The sequence below is a fragment of the Podarcis filfolensis genome (assembly GCF_964270895.1).
Source record: "Podarcis filfolensis genome assembly, chromosome: 4".
In the NCBI taxonomy this organism is placed as follows: domain Eukaryota; kingdom Metazoa; phylum Chordata; class Lepidosauria; order Squamata; family Lacertidae; genus Podarcis; species Podarcis filfolensis.
This window is the reverse complement of record NC_139607.1, coordinates 104,373,998-104,397,197: the sequence shown is the minus strand read 5'-3', so window position 1 is coordinate 104,397,197 and position 23,200 is coordinate 104,373,998. Positions and strand designations below refer to the sequence as shown.

The 23,200-nt window shown below is 43.6% G+C and overlaps 2 protein-coding genes across 2 annotated transcripts in view; one reads left to right on the top strand and one right to left on the bottom strand.

Annotated features, from left to right (window-relative positions):
* TIMM10B (translocase of inner mitochondrial membrane 10B) overlaps positions 1-23,200 on the bottom strand; it is a 270,934-nt gene that overhangs the window by 203,970 nt on the left and 43,764 nt on the right. The gene's annotated exons all lie outside the window — the stretch shown is intronic.
* The window catches only part of LOC310760731 (uncharacterized protein), a 60,037-nt gene continuing 48,572 nt past the window's right edge, over positions 11,736-23,200 (top strand). The window contains exons 1-2 of the mRNA XM_083609812.1: positions 11,736-12,524; positions 13,282-13,313. The gene's annotated coding sequence lies outside the window, so the exon portion shown is untranslated. The remainder of the gene's footprint in view (positions 12,525-13,281; positions 13,314-23,200) is intronic.

Here is a 23,200-nt window from a genome sequence, read left to right as displayed (position 1 = left end):
GACTGAAGAGGGAAGGGCAGAGGGAGCTCCCGTGCAGGCGCCGTCTCTGGCTGTGAGGAGCATAAACGGAGGGAGGGAGAGTCGTCCCTGTTGTTGCAGCTGCTCATAGAGTGCAGACCTGGGAACAGCTGCATCCTAGCTCAAAGCTACCAGCATGAGTCTGACCAAACTGCGGGAGGCAGTGGAATAATAATATAAATAAATAAAATTTTATTTATATCCCGCCCTCCCCAGGTGAAGCCGGGCTCAGAGCAGCTAACAGCAGTAAAAGTAACACAGCATTCTAAAATCAATTCATTCTAAAATCAATTCAAAATCAAATTAATGGCAACCATTGGGCTAGAGTTCTGTGAGGATTACAAAAGGAGGGGGTCAGACTGTGCCTTGGCCAAAGGCCTGGTGGAACAGCTCTGTCTTGCAGGCCCTGCGGAAAGATGTCAAGTCCTGCAGGGCCCTGGCCTCATGAGGCAGAGTGTTCCACCAGATTGGAGCAACAGCTGAAAAAGCCCTGGCTCTGGTTGAGGCCAGCCTAACCTCCCTGTGGCCAGGGACCTCCAAGATGTTTTTGTTTGAAGACCGTAAGGTCCTCTGTGGGACATACCAGGAGAGGCGGTCCTGTAGGTACGAGGGTCCTAGACAGGAGTGCTCTGGTCCAGGGGGTCACAAAGAGGCGGACACGACTAAATGACTCAACAACAAGAAGCGAGTGTTATATTTGGCAAGAAAGAGCCTTCCTTGGGTGAGAAGGGCCCTTGATGCCAGCCATGCCAGCTCCATGGAAGGAAACAGACCTGGTGGACGGAGGGGGGTAGAGAAGCTTTCAAGCTCCAACATAAAGTTCATTCTGGGGGAGGGAAAGAGGAGACATCAGGGTGGGGGAAGCCTTGCTCAGTTTGCCAAGAGGCAGCTGATGGAGATGGCCATTCCTGGGGGGGGGGGAGGGCAAATGACTCCTGACTTCTTGGCATGAGAACCCATGAACCTAAGATGAGCCCCGCAGGGCATCAGAATCCGGCCTCCTCTTTTCCCAGGGGTCAGCCAGGTGCCTGTGGGGAACTGAGACCCAGAAGCACGGCAGAAGCAAGAAGCAGGGGGTTCTTATGTTGTGTGGAAAAGGTCTTCCTTTTGTTTGTCCCGAATCATTTCAGCTTTGCTGGGTCTCTGCGTCTTCTAGTATTTCACATGTGCCAATTTGTGCAGTTCTCTTGTGGGACCTCTTCCTTTTTTATATAATTATATTTTATTAATTTTCCATCAAAAGAAAATACAAATCACACCACATTACAACTTCTATAATTTTTTCCATTTCTTCACTTCCTTCAGCCTCTCTGCCAATCATCTGAATTATATCTTCTTTAATTACACCTTTCCAAATTTTGCTATTGCCTTTATGCCTACCCCCCACTTCTATTTTGCCTTTTTACAATATTTCTTATGTTATTACAGAGCTTCTTTAAATGCCACTAACGTTATTCCATTATCACTTATACATTCCCAGTACTCAACTAATTTTCCCCAGTCCTCGATGAACTTTTGATCTCGTAGATATCTGATCTTCCCAGTCAGTTTATCAAGTTCTGCATAGTCCATCAACTTCATTCCCCACTCCTCCAACGTTGGTATTTGTTCTTGTTTCCATTTCTGGGCCAGTAATATTCTTGCCGCTGTTACTGCATATTGGAAAAGTTTATGATCCTTTCTATTCATTTCATTTCCGACGATTCCTAAGAGAAAGGCGTCTGGTTTCTTAGCAAATGTATATTTCAACATTTTTTTCAGTTCATTATATATCAACTCCCAGAAGCTTTTCACTTTCTTACATTCCCACCACATATGATAAAATGTACCATCCTTTTCTTTACATTTCCAACACTTCTTACATGTTTTATACATTTTTGCTAGTTTTACTGGTGTAATATACCATCTATATATCATTTTCATAATATTTTCCTTTAATGCAGTACATGCAGTAAATTTAATACTTTCATTCCATAGTTTTATCCAATCATTAAATTGTATATTATGACCAATATCTCTGGCCCATTGTATCATAACTGATTTGACTTCTTCATCCTTTGTATGCCATTCCAACAATATCTTATACATTTTGGATAGAATTTTATATTCATTATTTATTATTTCTAATTGAAATTTAGAATCTTTCTCTACATATCCATATTCTTTAAGATCTTTTTTAAACATTTCATTTATTTGAAAATAATGCAACCAGTCATATACCAACTCTTTTACTTCTTCATAGGGTTTCATTTTCCATTTCCCCCCTTCTTTAACAATCAAATTTCCATATGTAATCCAATTCTTTCTCATATTAATTTTTTTAACACTCATAACCTCTAATGGAGACAACCAGTGTGGAGTTTTTGGTTCAAGTAGGTTTTTATACCTATCCCATATTTCTATCAACGATCTTCGGAGAATGTGGTTCTCAAAACCTTTATGGATTTTCTTCTTTTCAGCCCATAAATACGCGTGCCATCCAAATCTGTTAGCAACTCTGTATTTTCTAATTTTATCCATTCCTTTAACCAACAGAGACACGAAGCTTCATAGTACAGTTTCAAGTCTGGCAAGGCGAAGCCTCCTCTTTCTTTAGCGTCAGTTAGTAACTTAAACTGAATTCTTGGCTTCTTACCCTGCCAGATATACCTTGAAATCACTCTTTGTCCCAGTCCCCTTGATTATTGGAATCGTTTGAAATAGAAATAATAACTTTGGCAGCACGCTCATCTTTATCGTTGAAATCCTCCCCCAAAACGACAATTTCATTCGTCCCCACACTTCCAGATCTTTCTTTATCCCATTCCACACTGGTATATAATTATTCTGATATAAATCTATATTCTTGGGGGTTATCCCAATACCCAAATATTTCACTTTTTTCACCACCTCTATACCTACTTGTTGTTGTATTATTTCTGTCTTGTCTGGATCCATATTCTTAGCAATTATTTTGGTCTTTTTCTTATTCAATATAAATCCTGCCACTTGGCCAAATCTCTCCACCTCAATAAATATGTTTTTAATACTTTCCGAAGGCTCTTCCACCGTTATGACCAGGTCATCGATCTTCTGCACCTTTTTTCCTTTAAGTATCTTTCTATCTTCCTCATATTGTTCTTCTCTGTTCTTTTATATAAATGTCTATAAAAATCCAAGAATCCTTTTTTAATACCTTTCGGACTGTCTATTTCTTCACCCTCCACGATGATTTTGTTGATTGTATTCTGTTCTTTTTTTGATTTGCCATGCCAGCCATTTACCTGATTTGTTAGCCGATTCGAAGTTCCTTTGTCTCATTCTTTTTATGTTCCATTCTACTTCTTTGTTGATTATCATCGCAAATTGAGTTTGCAGAGTCTTTATATTCTGTTTTACTTTCTCATTATTCGGTTTTTTAACTAATTTTTGTTCATTATCCATTATTTGTCTTAAGATTTCCTTCTTTCCTTTTTCTCTGCTTTTATTTTTGATTGAATTCTGCTGAATGAAAAATCCTCTCATAACCGCCGTGCTGGCATCCCATACTGTATTGATTTTCGTGCCTTTGTTAGAGTTGTTTATAAAATAGTCCATCAAAGTCTTTTGGGCTTTCTCAACAATTTTTTGGTCATCTAGGAGATAATCATTCATTCTCCATCTAAACGTTCTCTCTTCATATCCTTGTAATTCAAATTTTATTGGGCTATGGTCTGAAATTACTCTCGGTTGAATTTCTATTTGCCTGATTCTTGGAGTTAATTCATTTGAGACCCATATTTGATCAATTATCGACAATGACTGATTTGGGTCTGAATAGAATGTAAATTGTTTTTCCAGTGGGTGTCTCAATCTCCAAATATCAATTAAATTGCAGTTTTTTATCATCGAAAAAAAAATGTCTTTTGTAATTTCCCTTCTTTGCTAAGCCCTGCTGCTCTTAGTCTATCCATTTCCAATGACACCACACCGTTCATGTCCCCCATTATTATAATCTTTTGGTCTATATATTCGAACAGCTTTTCTTCCAATTTTTTAAAAAAATCAGTTTTGTTTCCATTTGGTGCATAGATCCTGACAATTATTATTTTTTCTCCTTGCCATTTGATCTGGACTGCAATGATTCTTCCTTCTTCATCTTTAAAAATTTGTTGAGCTTCGATTTTGTTCCTCACATATAATACAACCCCTCTCTTCTTATTTTTATCGAAAGATATGAATTTGTTTCCCAATCTTTTGTTAATCAAAACTTTTCTATGTTTTCTTGCCACATGAGTTTCTTGTAGGCAAATTATATCCAAATTTTTCCTTTTTAAACATTGCTCAATTTTATTCCTTTTTTTCCTGTCATTCATTCCATTAATGTTCCAATTCCAATTTTTTAATGCCATTATAACCTCTTAATTAAATAAAGGCTTTTGCTGTTATTTATAATCCTTCTGTGGGACCTCTTCCTTGCCTTTTCTATCAAGTCAAAAGGCCCAGATGTTGCTACAGAAGAGCAAAGTTGTCTCGGATGTTCCTTCTTGAATGCCGTGTAATGCCAGGCTTCACAGCCCCCCCATGCCACCCTTTTTGTACCCGTCTCCCTCAGCGCTCTCGCAAAATTCAGTGCTAACCTTTTCCCTGGTGCAACATGTTTTGTTTTTGGAGAAGTCAGGTTTCGGCAGAGAACCGATTGGTTCCAATAGACGGTTTTCCAAAATTAAAATGGCAAGAAGAACAGCAGTCCAGACCCCCCTAAATGGCAGGTGTATCAAAGCGCAACTCCTGGCGCAATTCCAGGGATGGTTGGCCAATGGAGCCAGGGAGGAGAGGAGTTCAAAACCTGCAGCAGAAGAAGAACAGGGAAGCAGCCCTCCCTTGCCAGCTCTGAAGGGCACCTCGTGGAAGATGGAGCCAGCTTGTTTCAGAGGCTGAAGCCAGACACAAACGTTTGGCGTCAGATAAAGGCAAGAAATGAAACCGAAAACCCCACCTCTGCAATCCAACAAGAAAGACTGTTGGGAGAGGGAGGCACAGAGAAAAGAAAGCGCTTCTTTATGGGGTGCAGAGTTGAACCACTGAACTCCCTCCTGCAGGAGGCAGGGATGGCCCCCCACCTGGGTGGCTAAAAAGAGGGTGAGGCTACCAAATAGGATGGGAAACAGCCCTACTAGAAAAATTAACCAATAAACTGAAACTGACACGGGGACAAATAGAAGAAGACACCTTCATCCCGGTATGGCTCCCTTTATCACATACACAGCCCAACAAGACAGTGACAAAAATCCACCAATAGCATACAAATCAGTATGGCTAACCTGATCCAAAACACCCACCCACCCCACTCACACATGAAAACAAAGACCACCACAGCCAACCACAAATGAACAGCCACACCCTGGGCCAACCCCAACCTCTCTCACCTGACGGAAGTCCAGCCGTCATGAGATGGTGCACAGCATAGAAAAAAGACACAGAGAGCCAGCTATATTTTCAGGATGGTAAGAGCAGCTCCCTCGTCCGCTCTTCCCCGATTTTATTCTCCTTTGTTCTCTCCAGCCGCATGGCCGTTTGCCAATGTCTCACGTTACCTCATCCGGTCATGGCTTTTGCTACGCCCATTGCCATATATGGTCAATACATTCTAATACATTGTAAGGCACAGAGTGCTGGTCAGCCGAGGTCAGGGGGCACCTGCAGTATTACAAGCCTCTGCCATGGCTTTATGACTCCCACACTCACCACCAAAGGAACACAAGTGAACAGCAGAGAACCTGCACAAGCAACGCTGACACCAAACCCCACATATATTAAGTAAAATAGAACATTGTCACCCGACCCCACCCCCACCCCACCTCCCCCCACCTCTTTCCCCCTTTTCTTCCTAATGTCTCAACAAATGAAACTGATTTGTAAAATGTTACATGGGGGGGGGGAATACGAGAGAGACACAATGCACACACTTTTGTAAATCAACAAAATCTTTAATAAATAATAATTAAAAATAGAAGAGGATGAGGCCAGTTCATGGGGCAGGGCTGGATTACACCCTGTGGAGGGAGGCCCCTAGGCAGTCAAACTCGGGGTGGGGGGAGGGCCTGATGCGCCCCCTGGAATAACATTGAACTAAGAAAGCTTGATTGCCATTTTCTTTTAAGATCAAATCAGAATTATTTTGATCCATTGTCCCAGGGTGCCTAAAAGGGCCAGGGTCTACTCTGCCTATTTGGTAATCCAGCACGGCCCCTTTGGCCACAGGAGAGAGAAGAAAGGAAGTGGAGGGACGTCTCCTGATGCGCGGCAGCTGTTCCCCACAAGGAAAGGGAAGGCTCCACATTTGCCAGGCACTTTCGGATGCTGAGCAGTCCTGTGTGGATACAACAACCCTGTAAAGTAGGCCAGTGCTATACACTCCCCATATTGCAGCTGTGGGGACTCCTGAGGCCGATCTGAGGCAGGGCGGCCAGGGTCTGGGGGGAACGATCCGGGAGGGTGGGCTGCCCCCAGCAGCCTTTGCAGCATCGGAAGGCCGTCCCTGAACCACACTGGCTAAGAAGACTCTGTCCCCCCCACCCACAGCATCCAGAAAAGGCAGAGGCACTTTCTCATTTTTTTTTTTAATTTTAAAATGATATTGTCAGGGAATCAGGAGCAGGAGCACTGGGGAGAGAGGATTGGGAGAGCGAAGGGGAAGAATCCGAGGTTCAGAGGGGGGGACATTGTCAGCCCCCCCGGAGATGCCGCCCAGGATGGAAATTCTGAATGCAAAGTTGATGATCCAATCCTGCACTGTGGAGACCCCTAGCCTGCCTGGGAGGATGTGGGGATGGTCTCCCGCTGGGAATGGGGCTGCAGGAAGAAGGAGGTGAAAGGAAGATGCAGCCCAGCTGCAGGCGGAACAGCAGGGGCCTCCGAGTTCTGAAGGAGGAGCATCACCAGGTGGGCCCAGGTCCAGGTGAGGGAGTTGCCACGGTGACAAGGACCCGCCCTCCTTTGTGACATCTCTTGCTTCTCCTTTAAAAGCCACTGACTTTCAGGCAGCCATTGTGGATTAGGAGTGAGGGGAGTGGAGGAGAGAGGAGTTGGTGGCGGTTGGAGAAGATAAGGAGAAGCGTTTGGTTTATTGTTATTTTTCCAGTTTCTTATTTTGATTTTGATTTATTACTTTTATTTGATTCATTTTATTTTATTTATTATTTTACTTTTTATTTTAACACTTTTGTTTTACTTTTTACTTTTATTTTTTGCTCAGCTCCTCCACACTCTTTCCATGCCTTCCCCCTTTCTCTCCCCTCTTATCATTTATTATGACATTCCTAGCCCATTTTCCTCCCAGGAGCTCAAGGTGGCCTTCATGGTTCTCCCTGCCACCAATTTTTATCTTCTCAGCAGCCCTGCCAAGTAGGCCAGGCTGGCCCAAGGTCCACCAGTGAGCTTCATGACTGTGTGGGGATTCGAACCCTGCTATCCCAGGTCCTCCTAGTCCAGCCCTCCAACCACTACCCCTCTGCCTGGCTCCATCTTGCATCTCTCCAGCTGCCCAATGCCAGCTCCCCCTTCTCCCCCTTCCTGGGGGTCTCTCTGGCTCCAAGGAAGTCTGCACCACCTCCCTCAGGTTCTGCTCCTCTTCTGGGACCCCTTGAGACTTGGAGGTCCCTCCTAGGGGTCCCTCCAGGAGGGGGTCTCCTCTCCTGGAGAGGAAGGACAGGGCTGTCCTAAGAAGATGAGGCAGAGCAGCCCTTGAACGGCTGACAATGCTTCTCTTTGGGCTGGAGCGTTGGATATAGCTGTCGGAATCAAGCCTTTGTCAGAGGAATTGGCCACTCTCCAGGTGCCCGGCTTGGATTCCTTGTTGACCTCCCCCGTCAGCGACTCCCGGCAAGACAAGGCGAGATCCCGGCGATCCTCCTCAAACGTGAGAAGAACACAACCACTCCTCCCCTTCCATCCCCAGGGAGGGGAGAGAGGCAGACAGAAATGTATTTACATGCCTTTATTCCTGTCTTTCCAGCAGTACAGAGAAAACGTGTCTGCACTCTCTTAACATCAACAGCAGAGAGAGAATAACTCCTCCCATGTACTTCCAGTACAAGTCAGGTGACACTCTGAGCTAACATCCGGTGCTCAGTGGTGTGAATAGACTGTTCCTTTGTTCCCACGGTACAGTCCCAAAACATCAACATCCTGTTTGGCTTTCCAGCCATCTGGAGCACTCAGCAGCATTGCTCCTTTTTCGTAACATCCTCCCCCAAAAGAATCAATGCGTGTTGCGGCAAGCAAAGCGTGATCCAGAGAAGAAAACAAACAGTTGTTATACACATAACACTCCCCTGTTGTTACAGTTCCACCCTTGGAACTCCTCGCCACTGGTTTCCCCAGTGTACCTCTCTGGTTGTCTGGCTTCCAAGGAATGAGTGCATCTGCATTACCTTGGCTAGCAACTCTCTGTTGTGTCTTTGTCTCTGACTTAGACACAGCTCCAACCTGTCCTCGGTTGTGTACAACAGCAACACATGCAACAGCTAAGTTAGCAAACTCTTCTGAGTACCTTTTGGGTGGTTCACCCTTTGTAACTCTCTCAGACCTTCGTATGAGGTGCTGATCCTCTCTGCTCACTGGTTCAGTCTCAGGACTCTTAGGAGAACCAGTTCCAATAGTAAACAGTGGTTCATCCTTCACTTGTGAAGGTCTATCCATTGTGTGAGATTTCCTCTCAATGACTGTGACAACTGAGCTCTTTGAGCTATCACTGTCGCTCTCAGTACCACTGTAATCTGTAAAATCATCATCATCATCTGAATTGTCCTCTGTGGGAAATGTGTGTACTATCACTCTCTCCTGTTCAGGAGCATTCTCTAGAAATTTTGTGAGAATCACCTGACCAGATTCAGACAAAATTACTCTGTAGAGACCCTTTTCATACCCCATAAAAATGCCTCTGGCATTCTTTACTCCACCTGGAGCTTCCGTCCTCACATGAGACCCAAAAACCTTGAAATGGGCAACAGAAGGTTTTCTATGGAACAGTTTCTCAAAAGGAGAACTTCCCAACTCTTTTGAAACCTTTCTCACCCACGTATAACAAAACGACATTAGCGACTCCGCCCAGTACTCATGTGGCAGATGTGAACTAAGCAATTGCGCATTCATCCCCTTTTGCAATTCTTTGTTCACCCGTACACAGACATCCCTGTTCCACGCTTCCGCTGAAACAGCAACCTTGTGTCTTATCCCTTTCTTCTGCAGGAACTCCTGAAAATCCTGTAAAAGAAAAATTTGCTTCTCATCTGTTAAAAGACAATCAATGTTAGCATGATGCATATTTTTAACCTTGTCACAAAACTCCTGAAACCTTTCCAAGGCTTCCTGTGGCCTCTGTAACACATAAATCCAGACAAAGTTAGAGAAATGATCCACACACACAAGATAAAATCTTGCATTGCCTCTAGATGGTTCTAGAGGACCAATCACATCAGCATACACCCGCTGAAACGCTCTGTCGACCCTGGCCTTCTTCTCGGCGCTCGTTTTGGTCACACCTGCGAGAGAAATCAAGTTAGACGCAGAATTACATTCCATGTAATCACTTTGCTCAAAAGTCAACAAATACAGTCCATCTTTCTCTCTGGCAGAAAGATACAACTCTCCATCTTTGAAGATCTTGCAGCTCTCAGCATCATAGGACAGTTTCAGTCCTTTCTTTGCAATCTGCGAAACACTCAGCAGATTGAACTTCAATTCAGGAACCAAGTAAACATTGTGTATAGTCAGGTTCAGACTCTTAAAATACACAGTTCCTATCCCGGTTGCATCCAGCTTCTGACCGTTGGCTTGTTTCACAGCGAAGCTTTGCTTCTTAAACGTTGAAAAGAGTCCTCTGTGTGGGGACATATGAAAAGTACAGCCCGTGTCGATTATAAACGAGTTTTCAACATCTGGCGTGGTTCCTTTCGCCATCAAAGCCTTTGCAGGTTTCACCGAAGACTTGGTATGACCTTTGCCTGCTGCCTCAGGCTTTGCTGAGCGGCCCGTAGCTCCTTTTGGCTGGCGTGGCTTCTTGCAGTGCCGCTGAAGATGCCCAGCCTGTCCACAATTGTAACATCGGACAACGTTCAAAGCTACAGCATTCTCTCCAGTAGCAACGTCAGTGGGGGAATTAGAACTCCGTTCCTCCCTCCCCCTGTCCTTCACCTCCAGCGCAGCAAGGCGGTCGTGTTCATTCAAAACAACGGCACACACCCTCTCCGCGGTCAAATCTTGAGCCGGAAGGGAACCAAGCTGACTGGCAACCGTTTTGTAAGTCCGATTTAGGCTGTTTATCATCATGAAGCAGAACACTTCCTCCTGTAGACGGAAATTGCGTTCCACCATCTGTTGGCGCAGATATTTCATCTCCGTCAGGTGCGCTTGAACATCTCCATCAGGCGCAAGCCTCAGATTAGTCAGCTTCTCAAAATACAGCAACGCTGAAGAACCAGCATCCCTCTGATGTGTTCTACGCAGCGTCTCCCAAATCTCTTGCGCATACTCTAAATTCTGAATATGCACCAATTGGCTATCTGAGACACACAGAATTAGAGCCGTCCTGGCCTTTAGATTCTGTGATACCCAACCTCGCGTTGGTGCTGCAGGGATGGGGTTCTCAATCACCTCAAAGATCCTCTGATTCTGCAGCAGGGCCTTCATCTTTACAGACCAAGAATAATTGTCATTAGTCAGGGGGGGTGGATAAGGTAAACCTCCCCCCTTCTTGGCATCCATTCTGAATCCAAGTCTCTGCTCTTACTTTCGAGCTAGTAAATTCCAAAAGTCTATTTTGGGCTGTTTACTGCCTTCTCTGGCAGGTTGACTGCAAGCTGTTTCAAAGTCCTTGCTAAGATAGTCAAAACAATTCCACTTCCCAGGCTCTCTGACTGAGGCAGTAACTCTTCACCGTACTGACTGTCGTTGCCTAGCAACTGTGCATACCTTTCTTCAGACAGGAAAGCTTATCAACCACAAGAATTCCTGGTAAGCAAGCCTTTGCTCTCAGAGCTGTTTTTCCACACGCAGCTCCCGTGAACCAGAGAATGAATCAATCTGCGTTCACACTTTTAGCCCGAAATTCAGCATACCTTTTGGGTATCCGTTGCTTGGAAAACACCCCCTCTCGGTGTCCAGCCGTCTGTTCAGCTTCTGGCTGCAATGCAGACGTTATCTTCTTTCCTTGGTGCAGAGGATGGCACACGATCCATCGACCTCTCACCTCTCATGCTGATCCCCCTGGATCAGATAACCACCGGCATCTGCTACCAGTTGTCGGAATCAAGCCTTTGTCAGAGGAATTGGCCACTCTCCAGGTGCCCGGCTTGGATTCCTTGTTGACCTCCCCCGTCAGCGACTCCCGGCAAGACAAGGCGAGATCTCTATCGGCGATCCTCCTCAACGTGAGAAGAACACAACCACTCCTCCCCTTCCATTCCCAGGGAGGGGAGAGAGACAGACAGAAATGTATTTACATGCCTTTATTTCTGTCTTTCCAGCAGTACAGAGAAAACGTGTCTGCACTCTCTTAACATCAACAGCAGAGAGAGAATAATTCCTCCCATGTACTTCCAGTACAAGTCAGGTGACACTCTGAGCTAACATCCGGTGCTCAGTGGTGTGAATAGACTGTTCCTTTGTTCCCACGGTACAGTCCCAAAACATCAACATCCTGTTTGGCTTTCCAGCCATCTGGAGCACTCAGCAGCATTGGTCCTTTTTCGTATGGCATAGCCGTAGAAGGGGCTTCCACCCAGAGCCAAGGCCAAGCAGATGTCTCAAGGAAGCCCACCAGTGACAGCTCACTCCTGTGGCCTGTCCTCCCGCAGGTGCCTTCCATGCTAGACTCTAGCTGGAAGCTCTAGACAGCCAGGTCTCATTATAACCAGAGATACTCTCCTCCTCCTCCTCTGTGAAGAGACATGACCCCCGTTCCAAACTGGCAAGCCTGTTGTCCTTGCTGCATCTTGTGGCTTCCAATTTCACGAACCAATTAAGCATTATGAGAATAAGTTCCCATCCATGTTAATAATGACCCAAAGCTCTCCTCTCTCCCTGTTTATTTCATTTGTTTCATGAAATTTATATACTGCTTGACTGCATGAATGAGGGAGCCAGGCTCTCTGGGTCCTGGCATGGCCGTAGCTCTTGAACCCAGAGCACTTGGGGCCTCCTTTCTTTCTCTGCCAGCCCTTCGTGCTCTGGGCTGCCTCTTTCAGGCTCTGATGATGCCCTTTCAGGTCACTGAACTGCAGAGAGACAGAAGGAATTGGTCACGATGGGCCAGCAAGGATCAATTAGGTTCCACATACGTATTTCTGTTCTGCCAATTCAGCGGTGGTTCCTTGTCTTCTCCAGACGCCCCTCCTCACAAACAAACACCCCCCAAGAATTGGGGCTGCCGGCTTCTGAGTCGATCTCTCTGCTCGTCTCTTCTAGGATCAGGTGCTTAAGGCGCCTGTTCAGACGCTGCAACAGGGTGGCCCCCCAGCAAGGCCCGGAGCAGCCCGTGGCGCCAGGTGAGCAAGTGGCCCTCCTTTTTGGGACAGAGGAGGGCAGGAATGGGCATGGGGGGCAGCTAGTCAAAAGATAAAGGTAAAGGTACCCCTGCCCGTACGGGCCCGTCGTGTCCGACTCTAGGGTTGCGTGCTCATCTCGCTCTAGAGGCCATGAGCCAGTGCTGTCTGCAGACACTTCCGGGTCACGTGGCCAGCGTGACGAAGCTGCAGCTGGCGAGCCAGCACCAGCGCAGCACACGGAAACGCCATTTACCTTCCCGCTATAAAGCAGTACCTATTTATCAACTTGCAATTAAGAGTTCTTTCGAACTGCTAGGTGGGCAGGAGCTGGGACCGAACGACGGGAGCTCACCCCGCCGCAAGGATTCGAACCGCCGACCATACGATCGGCAAGTCCTAGGCACTGAGGTTTTACCCACAGTGCCACCCGCGTCCCTAGTCAAAAGATGCAAAGAGCCAGATGGCTGGATCCGAACCAAAGGTCCATCTGGGCCAGCGACTGGAAAGCCAACCCCCCAGTGGCCACCCCATTTGTGGGATCTGATAAGGAAGCAGGGGGCTGGGCTGTGGGGCAGTTGTCAGCTGGATGGGCACCTTCCCTGGGGAACCACGTTCTGGGGGAAGGAGGCCAGGATGTCCCTCCCCTGGGATGTCCCTCCCCTGTAGTAGGACTTGGAATGTGGGGGGAAAGTCTTGGAATAGCCTTGCCAGGTGCTCAGGGAGGGACTCACCTGTCCCCATGTCGTTCTCTTTGCAGTTCTGCTGTGGTTCCACATCCCTACCAGAGGGGTGAGTATTGAGAGAACCAGAGCAGGGACTGGACCCCTCAGACCTGCCCCCCACTACCCGGGCTCTTTGCCCCCCACTCTGCCCTCTCAGATGTGGAGGAGCCCTCTGCTTGTGAGGAACATATGCCTGAAGAGTCTGTCTTTGCCTTCCAAGGAATAATACAGGAAACAAAAACAGAGCACCAATTCCCTGACCTTCCCTAGAAGAGGAGGTGCCCCCCTGGCTATGGGGAACAGAATCCACCTCAGTAGGACTTTTAAAATCAGCCACGCCAGTCAAGATTACCTGTCGGACAGATCTACCATACCCATGTAGTCAACAATCCCCTGTACCTAAAGAGGCTATTAAAGGCTTGATATCCCATGATAAATGATTTCCCAGAGAAGGGAATTCTAGTTCATTGCGCCTTTCCTTGTAATACCTCCTTACTTCCGGTAAAAAAACCGGTGGGGGGGGGGACCCCAGTGCGCTACCGCTTAGTCCAAGATTTGAGACTCATTAACCAATTTGTGATACAGTGCCTCCCAGTGGCAGGCAACCCAAATTCCCTTTTAAATGCCATCCTGGCAGAAACTACCTGGTAGTTCCTTTTTGCTTTTACCTGGAAAGCAGGCCAACTAATCTGGACAAGGCTGCCCCAGGGATATGCGGAGTCACCCGCCATATTTTCCTCAATCTTGCATCAAGATCTACAGGACGTACTTCTGCCTGCAGGGTCTGTGCTTCTGCAATACATTTATGACCTTTTAATATGCTCAACTCTTGGGAGAAAAGCAATGACAAACCTAGACAGCATCATAAAAAGCAGAGACATCACCTTGCCAACAAAGGTCCGTATAGTTAAAAGAGAGAAGTTCCAGAGTGAAACTGGTTTAATGGTAGCAAAGAAGGTGAAATACCTGGGGATTAATTTGACATCTAAGAATGTGAATCTATTTAAAGATAATTATGAGAAATGTAGGACAGAAGTGAAGAAAGATCTAGAAATATGGTCAAATTTGAGACTTTCCTTGTTAGGCCGAATTGCTGTTATTAAGATGAATGTTTTGCCGAGAATGTTGTTTTTGTTTCAAACATTGCAAATTGTGGATAAAATGGATTGTTTCAAGAGGTGGCAAAAAGACATATCTAGATTTGTCTGGCAGGGCAAAAAGCCCAGAATAAAATTTAAGATACTAACTGATGCAAAAGAAAGAGGGGGGTTTGCCCTGCCGGACTTAAAATTGTATTATGAATCAGCGGCTTTCTGCTGGCTGAAAAATTGGCTGCTTCTTGAAAACACAGACATTTTGGATTTGGAAGGGTTCAATAACAGATTTGGCTGGCATGCATATGTATGGTATGACAAGGTTAAAATCCATCAAGGTTTCAAAAACCATATTGTTAGGAAAGCACTATATAATGTTTGGATTCGGTATAAAGACTTGTTGGAAAATAAAACTCCTAGGTGGTTGTCACCAATGGAAGCTAAGGAAGTGAAAAAACTTAATATGGAATCCAAATGGCCAAAATATTGGGAAATTATAGAACATGAGGAGGGAAGAGTGAAATTGCAGAGTTATGAGAAATTAAAGTCTAAAGTAAGAGACTGGCTTCATTACTACCAGATAAATGAAGTCTTTAAACAGGACAGGAAAATTGGCTTCCAGGTGGAGAGGTCAAAATTAGAAACAGAGCTTTTGGAACCCAATACTAAGAATCTGTCAAGAATGTATAACTTGCTGTTGAAATGGAATACACAGGATGAGACGGTCAAATCAGCTATGATTAAATGGGCACAAGACATTGGTCATAACATTATGTTTGCTGACTGGGAACAGTTATGGACCACTGGTATAAAGTTTACGGCATGTAATGCCTTAAGAGAGAACATTATGAAAATGATCTACAGGTGGTACATGACCCCAGTCAAGCTTGCAAAAATCTACCATATGCCCAATAATAAATGTTGGAAATGTAAGGAAACGGAAGGTACTTTCTACCACCTTTGGTGGACGTGCCCAAGGATCAAGGTTTTCTGGGAAATGATTTACAATGAAATGAAAAAGGTGCTTAAATGCACTTTCGTGAAGAAACCAGAGGCCTTCCTCCTGGGCATGGTAGGCCAATTGGTGTCAAGGAAAGATAGGATGTTTTTTATGTATGCGACAACAGCAGCAAGAGTTCTTTTAGCAAAGTATTGGAAGACACAAGAGCTACCCACGCTGGAAGAATGGCAGACAAAGGTGATTGACTATATGGGACTGGCTGAGATGACTGGCAGAATCCGTGACCAAGGGAAAAAGACGGTGGAAGAAGATTGGAAGAAATTTAAAGTGTATCTTAAGAACTGTTGTAAAATTAATGAGTGCTAAAATGTCATGGGTAATGTAAAACAGAATTGCAGTGACAAATAATTGGGTAAGAGAAAAAGGATTAAATAATTGGGTAAGAGAAAAAGGATTAAAGAAAGTGAATTATAAGTAAGTAAAGTGACAAGTAATTGGATAAGAGGAAAAGATCAGAAATTGTATTATAAGTATTGAAATTAGGGGTTGCTGGGAAAATTTAAAACAGGGATGCAGAAAAGGGAGGTATGGGGAAGTCGTTGAAACAAGGTTTAAGAAAAAGAGGTTAAGAAATTATACGTGTTTATATGTTTGTTTGTCTATGTACTGTCTTGTATTGTTTTTTTTAATATGTGTTGGAAAATCAATAAAAAATTTATATAAAAAATAATAATAAAAGGTCCGTATAGTTAAAGCTATTGTTTTCCCAGTAGTGATGTATGGAAGTGAGAGCTGGACCATAAAGAAGGCTGATCGCCGAAGAATAGATACTTTTGAATTCTGGTGCTGGAGGAGACTCTTGAGAGTCCCATGGACTGCAAGAAGATCAAACCTATCCATTCTGAAGGAAATCAGCCCTGAGTGGTCACTGGAAGGACAGATCCTGAAGCTGAGGCTCCAATACTTTGGCCACCTCATGAGAAGAGAAGACTCCCTGGAAAAGACCCTGATGTTGGGAAAGATTGAGGGCACAAGGAGAAGGGGATGACAGAGGACAAGATGGTTGGACAGTGTTCTCGAAGCTACAAACATGAGTCTGACCAAACTGCGGGAGGCAGTGGAAGACAGGAGTGCCTGGCGTGCTCTGGTCCATGGGGTCACGAAGAGGCGGACATGACTAGACGACTAAACAACAACAATATGCACAACAAGCAAGGGAGCATGCAAAACAGACACTAAACAGCTCCCCACTGCCCTCGCTTACAAGGGACAAAAGTATCCCCTAAAAAGATACAATACTGCAAACAGGAAATCAAATACCTAGGACACATTTTAGGTGTCGGCACCCGAAGCTTAGCCACCGTCACTAAAATCCCCTCGCCAAAAACAAAGCGACAACTTTTGAGGGTTCCTAGGCATGGCAAGTTTCTGCGGGGCTTGAATAGCCGGGTACAGCAAAATAATAAAGCCACTATCAGCCATGACCTGACAAGACCATCCAATGAGTTAATCTGGAACAATGAGGCATACTCAAGCTTTGAGCAGCTTAAGAGAGAATTAAGATCCGCCCCAGCTCTAGGTCTGCCAGACTATCGCATCCCCTTCAACTTGTTTATTCATGAGCAAATGGGGGTGACCTCCGGAGTTTTAACTCAAACTTTCCATGACCAAGAATCTCGTATCTTCCCACCTTCCCACCACATATGTATTGTTGTACCTTCAATTTTCTTACATCTCCAGCAGATACTCAAATTTTTTTTAATACATCTTAGCTAGTTTGGCCCCCTTCATGGATCACTGCCTTGCCGTGGCGAAGGGGCTTGAATAACTCAGAGAAGCTATGAACTATGCCGAGGAGGGCACCCAAGATGAACAGGTCATAGTGGAGAGTTTTGACCCACCGTGATCCACCTGGAGGAGGAACCGGCAAGCCACTCCAGTATCCCTGCCAAGAAAACTCCATGGACAAAGCGAAAGGAAAGTCCAATGCTGTAAAGAAAAATATTGCATAGGAACCTGGAATGTAAGAACCATGAACCTGGGTAAGTTGGATGTGGTCAAAAATGAGATGGCAAGAATAAATATTGACATTCTGGGCATCAGTGAACTAAAATGGACAGGAATGGGCAAATTCAGTTCGGATGACCATCATATCTACTACTGTGGGCAAGAATCCCGTAAAAGAAATGGAGTGGCCCTCATAGTCAACAAAAGAGTGGCAAAAGCTGTAGTGGGATACAATCTCAAAAATGATAGAATGATCTCGATACGAATAAGGTCAAACAAATTCCTCACTGGCCTTGCAGACAACTTCATTGTCCAGAAAGTGGGAGAAGCAACAAGAGGAACAGCCATTTTAGATCTGGTCCTAACCAATGTTGATGACCTGGTTAGTGGGGTAGAAGTGGAAGGATCATTAGGCGCGACTGATCATGCTGTTCTGAAGTTTACTATACAGCGGAAAGGAGCAGCCAAGCATACTAGGACTCAATTTCTTGACTTTAAGAAAGCCGACTTCATAAAACTTAGGGAAGTGCTGGGTGAGATCCCATGGACAGTAATACTAAAAGGAAAGGGAGTTCATGATGGCTGGGAGTTTGTTAAGAGGGAGATAGTGTTACCGGAAAAATCCGAGGGCTCCCTTGGACAAAAAGTAAAGACACCAACCAGGGTAAATTGAAGCAAATCAGCAGCCTGTAGGCTTGGTCTTTATTGAAGAAAGACTGTCGCGACAAGGTGCTCCCCTCACTTGCAGGTGAGAGGAAAGACACAGAAAAATGGTGTGCAAGACCTTATAAAAACTTTTGAAATTCCCATCCTCTAGGTCAAGCCCACCCCCAGAAACATCATGCATACATTACAGAAAGGAGGGGTTGAGGGAGGAGTTGTGGTGGTAACCTGAGTGTCCTGTCACCTGGCTGATTCCCTTCTCCCCCCTCCTCATGAGTCATTTTTCAGAAGACAAAAGGTAGTCACAGTTTCCTGCCCCCTGAAGGAAGATCTGATCATTGTCCTTTGTTCCAGTCCATGCTGAATCCACTCCCATATGGAAGTTCTTTGTGATCTTGATTGTCTTCTGTCTAGGACCATCAGGGTTGGCATAGCAACTGGGCAGGGCTCCTGTGGATGTGCTGGGATGGTGAAGGGATTATGGCTGGCCTGTATCAAACCTTCCCCATTTTGCAGTCCTTCCTTCATGGAGTAAAATAAAAGTGGAACAGTGCAAATCCGATGTATGGTTGATTTTCTATGAATTTATAACAGAAGCGTAGCGTATGTAGTGTGTGAGTGTGAGTGTGTGTGAAGTTTGTACAAACTGAATGATGGGGGGGCGGTTTCCTGCTACAGTTCCCCCCTTCGGAGATAAGATTGCAAAGGTGGCTACTTTGCAATCCTTTTCTCCGCACAATTTAAGGTGGTAAATATTAACCTGCTATTCTCCGTCCCAGATGCGTGTGTCCATGTGAACCTGAAAGGGACTTGGATGTCACGATTCTCAAGGATATTTGCATAGAAATATAACAGTGTAACAGTGCACATAGTTAGACATAAAATTAATATTTTGTTGCTCAGTTACTTGTGGTATTCTAGCACCTTGGAAGAAATATTTTCTCAATAGTGGTCTATGCTTTACATTTAGCAGGAATGTCCACTAATGACTGAAAAATGCAGTTTGCTTTGCTCCCCGCCATTTTTGTGTTCTCAGGTGTCAAGGTAGCTCTTCTGTGGTCTCACACTGGCATGGTGTCACAGTAGTGGCAATCCCTGGTGAATCCACTTAGGGCTTTCATATTAACCATGTTGCATGGCACTCACCACAGCTGGCACAGGTTTGGACACGTCATGAGAGAAATGTCTTTGCCTTGGCCATTCCATGGGATTTTATTATTATAGGCTCTGGTCTTGCAGTCATGGGAAGTTGCTCACTTGCACTTTAAGGACCAAAAAGCTAATTGCAGCCTGGATACACTTGCCCAATTCAAACTGAGTCCAATTTGAATTTATCTTGCCCCATGGTTCTCAACTTTTCAAACCAATCTGTTAAAACAAAACCATTCTTAAAGGGCACTTGTCCAAATAAGTCAATTTAACTCTATAAGGGATTATTCCTGCTAAACCAAAGCATATACACCTTCCTGAAGCTTCTCCTTGGTAAAGTGAGTTTTAGCACATTTTTTAAAATGGGTAGGGAAGTTGGCAGAGTGCCAGGTGAAACAACGAAATGTGGTTATAAATTTATCTAATTCTAAACATTGGACTACATAATATCCTGATCTATTAAAAAGCATAAAATGTATGAGAATCCTCCACTGGGGTGTAAGGAATAAGACATTAAACATAAAAACAATTACACACAAAAATAGCCCCCCCCCCTTTGTGGAAATAACACACTGTCAGACACATTTCAACATTCCTACGTAATAACACATAATACAAAAAAACCTAATTAAATATCAGTTGCATATCTTGAGACAATTGTGATCTTCTCAATCCTGGGGGTCTTAAGGTTCAAAAGTGAGAAAATGTCCTTGCAATTCAACTCCTCCCCCCTTTGTCAGCCCCACTCCCCCGGCAGTCTGTATCCTTTGAAAGAGATAGCTGTGGCCACTTTGAAAACTTTGGTGTCTGTTGTTGTTGCAGGTCTTGTGGTGGCGAAGCTTTTCATTGGATCTGTAGTAACACATTTGTAGAAGTGATATCCTGTAAGGGGCAGGGTTTTGGGGACTTAAAAGACAGAGTTAGAAAAGGGAAAGGGCGAAAGGCAAAAAGGATGTCCTTCAGTTTCTGTGGGAAGCTGCAAATAATAAAAATCTTAGCGGATTAAGCATTTTATTCATTTCAATATTATTATTACATTTTCATATAATTACTGTTATTATCTGCTAAGTTTGTTTGCTTTCCTTCACTTTGGGTTTTTTTTCCCCCTTCCATATTATTAAATAAAAAAATTACTCCACATGTAGAGAAAGAGAACTGTAAAAAAATACAAGAAAGGTTAAAAAAAATAAAAAGAAAGCAAAAAAATTAGATTACCAGTCAGATGAAAACAGAGTTGACGCAAAGACATCAGATTCAGAAAATAATTATTATTAAATAATACAAAGATATTATCAAAACCACACAGATTACTACTGGACTAAAAATGGGGGGGAAATGGAAAAAGGCTTAAAATTCAGCATGCACTATCTGATAAGTAGAACTTGATGAAAATGACTTTCAACACGTGATTGACATGTCCCCAAAGTAAAAAAAACACACACACACACAATGACCTATGAGGAACCAAAAATAAATAAATGCTAAGACACACAATTTTTAAGAAACCTGAAGTAACCTGTTTTGGCATTCTAACATCCCAAATGAAAATAAAAGAGTGTTTCTTGATGTGACAACATCGGCTAGAATGTTAATAGCAAAATACTGGGAAATGACTTAATACCAAGAAAAAATGAATGGCAATTTAAAGTTGTGCAAGTACCTTGAACTAGCCAAAATGACAGAATTAATAAGAAATGCTCAGGCAAAAGGTAAACAAATACCATTCCACAAACAATGTTTGGTTGTGCTTCGATTAATTTCATAGACATCATGGAAAAATGGATTAAATAAATGAAAACAGATTATTTGTAACTTAAAAAGTGTCAAAGCCACAAAGAGATGGAAGTCACTAATATAGCAGGGATTCAGACTTGTTTCACAGAACAGAAAGAAAGTTGCTGTGGGAGAAAAAAAGGGACAAACACTTTGTTATCGGGGTTCACATATCCTGTTAAAAGGGAAAATTATTTCATGTGAGAAGCCTGTCAGGAAATGCTGTTCCTAAAATGCACACAAAGTCTGTGATTTAAATCCCATGGGGGGGGGAGTGCTTTGATATTTACCTGTGAAAAGAATTTGCTTTGATATTTACCTGTGAAAAGAATTTGGCATGTTAAGATTTGAAACTTAGCAACCTCTTGACTTTGATGGTCCAGTACTTAACCCTTTTGTCTTACCTAGCCCCTGGAGCAAAGGACACATTAAGGGTGATTTCCTTCAGTGGTTCCAAGTTTTACATAAGGAAATTTGGATAAGTTTCTCCCTGCAGCCTAAGCTCTCCAAACCTCCTCTCCCCCCCTACAGTTCCCCCCTTCTTCCTCTCTCTCTCTCTCTCTCTTTTTAGCTGATCTAGCCTCTGTGCATGTGCAGAGTTCATGTCTCAGCAAACGTTTTATACTATTGAAAATGTTGAATCTTTTGGCTAAATTACCATTTGAATAAAGGAAATAAAGGGTAAGGAGTAGATTAAAAAAAATAGGGTTAGATTTAAAACAAAACAAGAAACTCCGCAATTCAAGCATTTACCAAAGCTAGAAGTTTTCTAAGGGATCATGTTTCCTGCAGCCCAAGCAAGGGAGTGCTTCCTTTATTTACAGGAAAGGGCTATCATTATTGGTCATATTATTGGTCATTTTATCTGGTCATTCGCGGAACAATGCCACGCCCTTATATATGGGGAAAAATGGCCAGAGAGTCAGAATTCATAGGATTTTTAACATTCTCAGTCATTTCAGCCTTACCATTTGCAGACAAATTTTTCTGCCCTTTATTTACAGGATAGATGGTCAAGGCTCATTCTACTTGACTATATGAATTTTTATGTGCTTAAACTTTGAATAGACTTTCAAGTTTGATTTTTTGTAAATAATAGACAAAATGATAAACACTGTAATCACTCAAATGCCTGATATCACCAGTTCTGCTTCAAAACATCACGGCTTTTACCTCTCACCTTTTTTAAAAAACAAAGAGCAAAGTTGGGCTGAATTTCAACTCATCACATGCTTGCAGACACATGGCCCTCCACACAGCCACAAATAGAGAGAGCTGAAAGGGACCCTGGGGTCATCTAGTCCAACCCTAAAATACAGTGTTCAATACAGTGTTCAATAGCAAGATTTGTACTATGAGAGACACACACACATACTTATGTACACAGACACAACTGGGGAGGAGACCACAAGCCATGCCCCCACCATGTACTAAGGAAGAGGAAAACAAAAGTACCCAACTCTACACAGAACCCTTCTAGCAGATCTCGAGACAGTTTGAGTGAGTTTGCTTCCCCAGACCAAAGAATGCAAATTCCCAGAGAAATAATCTTCAAAGGAAGATTGAACAGCTCCTTTCCTAAGATAGGGAGAGGATCCTTCATCAAGCATAGCCAAAACAGCCATAGATTTGATTTAAAAGGAATACAAAAGTGAACAATTTTTTTTGAATTTGCAGAGGAATAGTAAGCCTAATTTAGATTATTATTATTATTTTTTTAATAACGACACATAGGAAAGTGAGATGCAGGGTACCTTAGGGAAGATTGCTCCCCCCTCCTTGCAGTTTCCTTTAAAGGAAGCTTACTCGGGAGTAAATTTACCTGGCACAGAAGTAAGAAGGGAGAAAAAAAACTGAAAGAGACAGAATGAAACAAGGGGGAGCATTTCCTAAGAAAAGAGGCCAGGAAGTCTTATAGAGACTGATATCAGGACTGGACTCTCTTCACAGCACATTTCAAAATACTGGAACAAAAAGACTGGAACACGGATGTAGACTCACAAATTCAAAAGTTGCAGCAAAACATCATCTAGCATCAACTTAAAATCATACTCCTCACTCAAGCTACTCGGAGGAAGACTCTTTGGAGCCTCTCTCATATAACAAACATTTGCACACTTCATTCTAAATATTTTTTTTTTCTGTTTAAGATTGATGATGCCCAACATGGCTTCCTTAGATTTAAAATTTTTGAAGCAAGCTTGCAATTTAAAATCTATGTGCATTTAAGAACAGTCTGTGGATGCCGAAGCCAATGTAAACACAAACCCTTTAAATATTTCTAAATCTTTGAGTACATCTCTTATT